General features: G+C 34.1%; 1 non-coding gene across 1 annotated transcript; it reads right to left on the bottom strand.

Moving 5' to 3' along the window:
• Positions 1-949: 949 nt before the first annotated feature.
• On the bottom strand, positions 950-1,023 carry TRNAT-AGU (transfer RNA threonine (anticodon AGU)). The gene has a single exon. It is a non-coding gene; the product is annotated as a tRNA-Thr (tRNA).
• Between the last annotated feature and the right edge of the window lie 10,218 nt (positions 1,024-11,241).

The following is an 11,241-nucleotide window of genomic DNA, read 5'->3' as shown; positions in this document are numbered from 1 at the left end:
TTTCTCATGTCTAAATATTAAAATGGTAATATATTAACACCTGTTAATTTATTTTGTATATATTTTATATTTTTCTATAAAGGTTAAAATGGTAATATATTAATGTTTGTTAGTTTGTTTAATGTCAAGTTGGTGACACGGTGAGTTTTAGACATTTTGAAAAGTTGTGGTAAATTTAAGAGAAATGTTGAAAACTCATGATGAATTTTAGACAATTTCTTATTGGATATTTGATTCGATTTGAATTGTAATAAAGAAAATTTAATGATAATATAAATAGTATATATATATATATATAAGGGTAAATTTCTTAAACTACCCTTATGGTTTAGTTAACGGACTAAGTGTACCCATACTGTTTGTAAATTGACTAACTCTATCCTTTCTTTTTTCTGACAAATGACTAATACTTCCCTCGTGGTGTTAGCGTCCATTGACAAAAAGACAAAAAATACCATTTTACCCTTTATTTTCCTTCAAATTTTCAAAATAAAACCTTCAAAACTATTTACAGGGTTAACTCAAAATTTATAACAGTAGTTGGAAAAAGAAAGACGATCTATGGACGAATTCAGAGCGCTCTCTCTTGTGCATCAAATTTTGAGTTAATCAAAAGAATGGTCTAAAGACGATTGTAAAATCAGAGCACTCTCTCAGAACCCTGTAAACCTTATGGTTTAGCTTTGACTTCCCCCGCGTCCGCTTCAGGAGATAAATCCAAATCACCGTCGGTTCGTTTGAGTTTTTAGAAGAGAGAAGACCTCTCATCTGTTCTCTTCGACATCACTGTCATTACAGCAGCAACTGACGTTGGCCGAACCTCACGGTAGCTTAAATCGAACCAAATACGATCCATTCGACTGACAATAAATTCTGAATAGATAGGATTTTTCAAAAAAATATTGATATCACAATAGAGTTTTTTTTTTGTAAACCGACCAAGATAATATGCTTTCATTGAGATTCGAACTCAAGACCTCCCGCTTACTAAACGGGTGCTCTAACCAACTGAGCTATGAAAGCTAATTAAAAATTTAACAAAATAAAGTTTTAATATTTTGTTTTCAGATATTTAAGATGTTTTTTATTTAAAAATTCTAAATAAAGGATTGATGGACGGATTCCACTTCTTTCAAAAGAAAACATTGATAAAACATGTTCTTTAAACAAAAAATTCAATGACAAATTTTTTGTTTCAATTTTTTGAAAACACATATAACCAAGAATTCATTTTTTTTTTTTTGTATTATTTAAGAAGCAATTTCTTTTTAGAACATGGTTTTGATTCATTGATGGAGTTACTACGAGAAAGACAGTTCATATTGGAAAACACCCCCTAAATACAAATTTAGAAACATACAGCCATGTTTAACAAAATATGTATAGTCTCTAATACAATAATCATACAAATTGAACAAGTATTTATACACTAATTAGGTGTTTAGTACGGTGGCCTACAATGTGGGTGTAAATGGTATTCGAAGATCCAACTTCAAATTTGCAATTCAGCGTAATCGGATCGAATTTATATTATTTGATTATTATAAATGGTTGATTATTATCTGATTATATATATTAGGGTAAAATACAAAAACATCCCCTATAGTTTCATTTTAACAAATACCTCTCCCGAACTTTTGAGAAACTCAACAAAAATCTCCCTTTCGTCACTGTTCCAGACGGAAAAACGTTACATTGATGTACGAGTTTTTTTCCAAATACCCATTCTACCCTTTTATAAATTATTATACATACAAAATTACCGAAATAACCCCATTTTAACTCAACAAAAACCTCTTTTAATGATCATTTCAGTAACTTTACATACAAAATTAATCTAACGTTTGGAAAAAACTGGTGCATACAAAATTACTGAAATAACCCCATTTTAGAAAAAATTAGTACATTAATCTAACGTTTTCTATCTGGGCAGTGACAGAATGGAGGTTTTTGTTGACTTTCTCAAAAGTTCAGGAGAGATATTTGTAAAAATGAAACTATAGGGGAGGTTTTTATGATTGTCAGAAACTTCACGGGATGTTTTTGTATTTTACCCTATATATTAATATATAAATATTTTTATTTATACTATATTAATATATTAATGACATAATAATGGTATGTTATAAAACCGAATTGTCATCCTAGATTTCTTTGTCTTTATCCACATTAACTTTTGTGCAGAAATTTAGAGCACAAAAAATACAGACAAATATATATATAAAGAATTTTTTTTCCAGAAAATGTAAGTGGGATATAAACTCTTTTTTTTCTTCTTTTTTTAGTGAAGAACACCCTCATATTCTCTTGTCACGGATACAACCCAAACTTGTATTTGTAGCTTGTCACGAACACAATCCAAAAAGCTTGACAATTTTAGTTGTAGGAGGTCCCTTGGTTGTAATGATTTGATGGAGATCTTCTTGGTTGCAACAAATTGATAAAGATTTATTGTTTGTAAAATTTTGGTAAGAACTTTCTTTGATTGCAGCAACTCAAAGGACCAAATACTTCGATTCACATGGCACATAAGTGCAACAGTTTTGAAGTTTCAATGATTGAGAAGCCAAAGTTCAATTCTTCCTCTATCTATTTATAATGCCTCCTCTTAGATGATTCCGCCGAAGAATTTCAATTGGGCCGGCTATTGTAATTCATATGAGCCCACTAGATTGACAATTCGGTGACCAATCTTTGATCCCATTTAAATGTAATTGAATGCATAGATTGGATTTGTCTTCAAACATGCCACTTGGCAAAAGGGCTGGGCCCATGCATTATTTAATCCATTGACCAACCATCAATTTCTTATTTGGTTGATCGATTAAGCCTTGAAATTTAAATGGGATTCACTGGATCCCGATTTAAGATTTGGTATACTTGTCACCCGATGACAGATTTAAATTTAGGATTTTGTTTTTCTTTTTATGAGGCCATTGCATAAAAAAAAATGAAGTTTAAGCCCATTTCTCATTAGACCCACTAATGTCTCCTTGGGCTAATGGGCCAAATACATTGTGTCATATCTCATTGGAAACCTCTTTCATTATATTTTCTATAATTTTTCAATTGAATTTTCCTATAAAAACTGTAAATGATGTACTCTTAGTAAACAAATAAAGTTGCTTGATACATCTAAATCTTTCAAGAAGTGAAATACAATGCCAAGGGATTGGCCTAAAAATCAATCTCGCAATTCCCTTTAGTGCATGATGGAAGATATCTTCTAAAGGTTTCTCGAGCAAGATACTACAATACAATGTTGACTCATAAGTGATGGAACCAATAGAAATTTCAGTATAAATGGTAAACTTGTAGAATTATTCAGACAACAAGCTAAAAAAAGAGACCATAGACATCTGATGAAAGCTATAGAAGATACTTGTAACAAGTTTAAGACCCAATATGGCATTGCATCCAATGCATGTTCCAATTGGTTACTTCACAACTCAGAGAAGCATGGGATGCGAGAGGCTAAGGATAGGGAGAGGTTTGTTCTCTATGAACCAAATATAAATAAGCGAAAAAAAAAATTAATCAGAAGGTTATCTTTTACCTGGTCTAGAAATTAAGGCTATGTTTGGTTCAATTCCTATTCTCACACATGATGAAATTCTAAAATAGATAATAATGGATAAAAAGGGGTAGAATGAGAAAATATTGCTATAAACCAAACATTTTTATCTTAAAAATGAATTGTTTTCAAACTAGCCAATGCCCTATATTGCTTATTTTAATTCTTAGACAAAACTGTGTTAGCGGTCATAAACCGCCAATCTACGTCTCCAAAATCGTTGCATAGATATTTACCAATGGATAGCCGGAAGTCAATACCCGTTGGCATAAGTTTTCACGACAATCCACCAATAAACATTAATGGTGGTGGTTTTGTAGACCTAAGACGGTGATTAATGACCCTTGGCATAAAGTTTCTTTAAAGAATGAAAATGACCAAGATGGGGCATGATTATTTTTCATGCTACAAGATGCCTCAATTTTGTGCTATGGGTTGATTTTTTATTCTGAAAAGAATGACACCCATGGCAAGAATTTTGTAACCAAACGCTTTAATGTTATTCATTCTTGCCCATTCTTACGCAGAATCAGTAAGAATTTTAAAAAAAAAAATGAGGCCCAAATCAGCAAATCAAACATAGCTTAAATATACTATTCAGAAAGAGGATGTGAAATTAAAAAAAAAAAAACATGAAAAAGAATAGCACAGGTTTAGCTTAAATGATGATGATGGACAAATTATTTGTTTGGCTTTGCTAGAACATACTTAAACTCATAGTTCATGGACCTTTTTTTGGAATTGAGCATGTAGGTGTAAGCTTTTATGTCCATGGGCCATATGCAACATTTTCAAGCCTTTCTAATCTATCAAGACAAATGAATCATTTTGTACATTCCAAGTTCTAAAGATTTTGAATTTTTTTTAGATTTTTTGATATATATTGAAATTATTCTTGAACACATAAAAAAAAAAAAGAAAAGAAGTTGTTAGCTGAAACTTTGGTTTAATTTCTTCAGTTGCTCGACAACCTTGTTCGCTTCATGGGTTGAATAGTTGACCTGTGCGTTGAACCACTGACCCATGACCTGGTGGGAAAAGTAGTCCGGCCTCCAGACAAAGTTTTAAAATATTGCAAACTTTCCTAGATAGCCCTTTTGAATAGAAATTTACCCTTAAAAATTTAGTACCAAACTAAATACTGAGGATGGTATTTAGGGCAACAGACCTCAAATTTCAAGTATTCTTCAAGAACATCAACAAGAAAAGGACCACCGCCTCCATTTCTATTCAAATCATATCCATTTTTGCTACAAAAACCATATGATAAACATGTATACATAGACTTTATATATTCAAGGATTCTAACTTTTGCAAATTTCTGTTATTATTTTTTAAGCCTATCACATGACAAATAACTTCAACTGCCAAACAATTTTCTATTACTCTAATCACTGTTTTCAAAATTGGATCAGACCGGAAAAACTGGGAACCGGTCACCTGATCGGTTCCATTTTCCTTTAAAACTGCTTTTTTCTCCAAAACCGTTGATTTTGGTCAGTAAACCACTAAACCGTCCAGTTAACCGTTCGTACAGCTTTGACCATTTTCCAATTTTTTATTTTTTTTTAAATCCTTTTTATTTTTTTGTCAGAACGGGCCGGCTGTTCGAACCGATAACCGGTTCATTTTTAAAAACCATGACTCTAACTACTTTCTTTTCATATGCTTTCCAAATTGAATTTGCCATGTCTAACAACTTATTATTTTTTCCATCCAATGATACAAAAATATCCTACCCACAAGAAAATCCTTCGCTCTTGTTTGCCACAAAGTGAATTGAAGTTTCTCTTTAAACGTCTTTACTTCATACCAAATGGTAGAACCTCCCCTAAATCTCATAATGTGTTCTCCTAATGTGTATGCTCAAATCAAGTGAAACAGTCCTAAAAAACATCCACAAGTAAAATATAATGAAAAGTAAAATGAAAAAAAAAATACAAATTTTATATAGTTTTAAATAGGGCTACAAAGTCTTCAATTCTACACATACACCCTTTATTGTCCTTGTCCCTTTACCTCCTTTTTTCTCAGATTTACTCAAAAGATAAGAAAGAACAAAAAAAACTTATAAGATTCTAATCCTTGAATCTAAGAAACCTCATGTAAGACCGTGAACAAGGTTGAAATGGTTCGATCTCTAATGGTCTAAGAAAATATAGATAGAACCAGCTAGGGGAAGACTAAACCTCGTCATAGTTCCCTAGAAGCCAATGATCTAAAATCTAGGAGAGAGTTTGAGGAGAGAGAAATGGATTCATCATGAGTGACCATCTATAAGCCATATACATGACTGTCTAAATTAGAAAAAACCTGATTAGATGGACTTAGGATAAATTAAACCATGTTTATGGCAGTTTACAAGTCTATGCTCTAACACCTCTAACGGTTGAGATTAAAAGACATAATCTTATTTAATTCATTTACAAGATATCCCAAAATACCCATGATGGAATCTCATAAGTAATTCAATCCAAGATAAACAAATATTTCACCATTTAAGCATCCCTTATAAAGTATACCAAATGGTTCTAAAGGTGGAATAGAAATTACAAAAAAAAAAAAAAAATCTCTCATAAGTGAGTAAAAAGATTCTTGGTTTTAGCTTTTAAAGAAATTAAAATGGTGACTTTAACACATAACTATTACAATCCACAAGATAGAAAGGGTTTAAAACCTGCAACACTTTTTCACATGAAATGAGTAGCAATGGGATCCAAATAAGAGAGTGTTTTTAATGCAGAAAGAGAGGACATTTCACTTATATATGTCCTTCCAAAAAATAGGCAATGGAACAAACTTAATAGATGAAAATGTTAAAAAAAAAAGTTATTTATTATAACAAAGGTAAAATCAAATTCGTGAGGAATTATGTGATTGTAATAGTAATTTTAAGAATAACTTTTTGCTCAGTCTATTGCCTAAGCCTCCAATTTACTCCAAACACCTAATCAAGCCATTCTGATCTCTTTGAAACACCCAAAAAACCCAAATAGCCCAGATTCTAGATCAAAAACTCTAAAACCCACCATTAAATTTGCCCGATACCAATCCAATGGACATGATCAACCCCCGTCTACACTTTGACCCTTAGACCAGACACCCACCCTCAAACTCAAGGCCTCTCAAAATACCTACCCTCAAACCAAACCCACATACACAAAACCACTCTCTACGGTTAGGGCCACCTCAACCCTCTGATATTTGACCCAAAAATCTCCACCATTGAACTAAAAACCCGGTTTGACCCCATAGACCCGAGTTTATCCAATTTTTCAAAAATTACCAAAATGCCCCAGGATTTTCCTAAATTTACCAAAATGCCCCTAACCCTACAAATAAAATCACACCTAAGTTTTCAATTCGAGATAATCTATTGTTCACCCTCTTCTTCTTCAAATTGAAACCAAGTGGTGGCAATCTCCTCTTCCCCACCTCCGGCCATCTTTCCCCTCTCTCATCCTCTTTCCCTCTCTTCTTCTTCTTCTTCTCTTTCCACCGAATCTACTATTCATCATCTTCCATGTTCAAAAGAAACAGGGGTGATGACGGCGGCAGTCCATTCACATCCGATTCCTCTCTCTCTCTCTCTCTTCTCCCTCTTCCTCATTTTCTTCTCCCCTTTCTTCGTTTTGAATCCAAAAACCTACACTATTCGTCTTCTTCCCCGTCTTGACACAGTGACCCAGTGGCGACAATTCCCTTATTCCCAATCACCTTCTATCACAATGAATGAGTCACTCGATCTAGGAACACATTTAGCTCCCACCTGTTTTCAGGTTGTCGTTCACAGATATCTCTGTTCTGTTAAGCATGTGAGAGCCCGATGCGGCACCCTCCCAACCAGGTAATACATATGTGAACCACAAATTAAAAGTGCATGTAGTAAGGATGTTTTGTGTGGGATAAGATTTACGACCTTGAAACCTAGCAACATCAGTAGAAGGGACTTTCATAGGGAGGTGTAAGCCATCGATTGCCCCAACACAATCCTGCCAGTAGATTTAAGTTTTTTATTATTCATTTTTATGGATATGTCATAAAGAAGACTTTATCAATTAATTACCTTGAAAAATGGCCAAGAATCATATCGGTTTCTAATTCTGGAGGTATTTCAGTACCACTTGGTTGAATCAAGTACCTATCCTCCAAGCTCAACAATGCATTCAATACGTTGTTGAAATGATGGTTCACAGTCTCACCAGACCGACTGAAATGAAAACCCATTGTTCTATTCCTAACATTGTGTACCAGTACGTGTAGGAAGCGTGCCAATTGTTCTTCTACCATGCACCTCATTGTATCATGTAGTCTTCCTATCTCACGAATAATCTTGCATAGCCTTGCAAAGGTTACTTTCCCCATTCTCAATTGATTAGATTGGATTGGATCTGATCCATCTGTAATGGGCTCATACTGGACCAGATCGGATTGGACCAATCAATATCTAGTCCATTGACATCCCTAGGTGGGATTGGCATAAGACAATGACAAATAAGAAGTTACAAACCATGTATTATTGGATTCTAATGATATATATCCTTTGTAGGATATGATATATCTAAAGATAGCAATCTTTAGAAACAGGTTTCTAATGATATGTCTCCTGTAGGTATGTTCAAGGTCAACAACTTCAATCAAGAATTCAAAATTCAAAAAATAGGAATTGAGACAAGAACCTCCTTGCTAAAAGGAGTCATTCGAATTCGGATGATTCGAATAGTATAAACAGTCAAATTCGAATATTCATTTTCTACCGATTAATTAATCAAGTCAAATTCGAATTTAATTCGATTCGATTCGATAAATATTCGAATTTGATTATATTATAAATATAAATATTATATTATATAATATATTTTTATTATCTCCTTTTAACGCTTTCTGATCTGACATATCTCTTACAAGATACAGGTTTTTTATAGTTCGCGTACTGTTCATCTCCGATTTACCAATAGCCTACCGACATATCTCTTACAAAACACTCGATTATCTTCTGAGTGATAAGACCGCTAAGTTTACTTTTACATTTACCAAGAGCGTACTGTTCATCTCATCTCCCCCATCTCATTCTCTCTCTTTATTCTCCCTCTGTTCTCTTTCTCTCTCTACGGTAAAGGGATTTGTTATTGTGACTAGAGACTTAGTTGCTTGCTTTAGATTTTCTAAGTGTTTTGTTTTCTTTTTTTTTTTTTTTCATTTGTTGTTCTTTGTTTTGCTTAGTTTTTTAGGTGTTTTGTTTTCTGTCTTTTTTTGTTTGCCTGAGTTGTTTGTTTATGGTGAATAGAGGCTTGTTGTTACAGTTCAAGACTTTGAGTTTTTTATATTGATTCAAATAACTAATGGAATTCGAATATTCGATTAACCAGTCGGATCAAATTCAGTTGTTAAGTCTTCACATCCGCCGAATATTTAATCGAATTCGAATCATCACTTTTACAATCGAATTCGAAATCGAACTTAGTGTGATTCGAGTCGAATTCGCTCCGTTTACAGGCATAGCTATGAAGGTTTATTACACAAGATTTATTAAAACTGATTTATTTGGGTGGCATCTGATTTATTTATTAAAACTTTGTTCAACCATGCATTCTAAGCAGGTTTATTACAGGAGATGAATTGGAAACAGCTATGAAGGATACGGAAAGGGTGATGAAGCCAGCATTAGGGAAATAATTTCAGAGGTGGATACAGATAACGTAAGTTTTCTCTAAACTGAAACCTGAAAGTGTCATGCTACAGAATTAAAAATGGCATTGACGCCTATTAAACCTACAAGATGGGAGAATCAACTATGAGGAGTGGAATGCAGCAACATGCCAAGCTATTCTAATTCCAGTGACAGCCAACTTTTTTTTTTTTTTTTATTAGTGCCAAATACATTGGCCAAGCTATTCTAACATACTTGTTTGTTATTTGTAATTTTTCTGTATCTTGGGCATTATCATACTGTAATAGCTCAAAGAACAAGGGATTTATGCCTTTGTTACTCTGGTGGATGGTGTTCCTTATAGTGAAGAACTCCGGCCTGTAAGAAAGCAGGTACTCATCCATTTAAATTGTTCACCTAACATGATACTAAACCTTTTGAAGCTTGATATGTTGACACCAACAGAGGTAGTGCAAAAGTTAATACACCACTGTCTATCCCAATTAGTATTTGAAGCACATGGTTGGAGTCTATCTAAAAGCCATGTGCTTATTCTCTGCCATTCGTTCTAGTGATATAAGAAAAGTATTTTACCCAAAGAATTTGAATTCTACATTTTTCATTTTTTATTACAGGCATCCTTATTCTGGGTAAAATTTCAATATTATGAAGTTTTATATGTACACTTTAGTTGATGAAGTACATACTCCGAAACTACAAGTCATTGTTAGATTGGAGCATTTGCAGCCCCAAATAAAATCCATTGGGAACCAGGCCTTCCAAACACAAGGAGTGACAGCAAATAAAGCACTAGGCTTGTAGCCCAGTGATTTATCCCTTAAATTACAAATACAAGACACAGGTTGAAAACTTTAGGATGTAATTGAAAAAAAAAAAAAACTCTCTCATATGTTAACCTAGGCAATTTCCAGAAATTTGGACAGTGGAGTAAAAACCATCCAGTTTTCAGAGAATTGCCTGGTGAATAATAGTTTTAAACAACATTTTAGAAAATTAAGATTTGGGCATTGTAACCCAGAAATGTTACTATGTCACCATTAAAACAGTTTGACCATGTCATCCAATCTGAGTTCGACAACAGCGCGACATACAAGTGTTGCATCGGTAAGTGTGGTCTCTCTCACTCTCTCTGTTCCTTGAATCCAAAATCAATTTTTTCGCTATAAAATTTACCCTTGACATAATGTAATCTAATTAAGTTACAAAGTGAAAATGGCTGCTTGCAAATTCAGCTCGAGGGACCTGTAAAGCTGAGGAAAGTTGTAAAACTACCTCCAAGAAAGGATCCTAATGAATGGCTGGTTGTGATATCTATGACTATTTCTACAAAGACAAAATCACTTTCATGGTGCGCGATCTAGATACTCCTATCTAGAAGATTATCCGAATTCCAGTTGCGCGGTGAGCTAGACCAAGCTGCAAAATAGTAGATCAGAGAATACGGGGTGGCTAATCTGGCGAGGTCGTTCTGATGCTTAATTCAGTTCGATACTGTGGATGTATCGAACTGAATACTTGATGAATGCTAGTGAGTAAATAATCACCCGTACCTTTGCCTTGGGGTTTCATGTCCTTATATAATGGAGTAGTCGTGGGTCTTACAAAAGAGATCCGGTATCTCCGAGGTGTGCAGATAAAGATCTATTCCGTTTTTTAAGGAGAGCAATGTGTTGATAAGGTTTATCATTTACCTCCGATTCAGGCGGAGTTAGGATGAGTCTCGTTGTGATCCGAAGAAATTCGGGGTTGGGGAGGCCTTTGGAGTCAATTACGTGGCGTTTCGGCTCTTTAACTCCAAACTGGTACTTCGGTTCTTTAATTCCGAACTGGATTGAGTGTTGAAGTGTCTTTACGTCAAAGTGGTTTTTCGATTGAGGTGACTGAATATCCGAGTTCCAAATGTTGCGAACTGGGTTCCTTTGGCTGAGTTGTCACCTTTTGAGCAGATCGCGTCCACGTGGCCCCATCTTACTAGGTTGTGCCAAATCACCCTTCA

Source organism: Nelumbo nucifera, chromosome 5 (genome assembly GCF_055504915.1).
Source record: "Nelumbo nucifera cultivar China Antique chromosome 5, China Antique-T2T, whole genome shotgun sequence".
In the NCBI taxonomy this organism is placed as follows: domain Eukaryota; kingdom Viridiplantae; phylum Streptophyta; class Magnoliopsida; order Proteales; family Nelumbonaceae; genus Nelumbo; species Nelumbo nucifera.
This window is presented reverse-complemented; position numbering and strand designations above follow the sequence as displayed.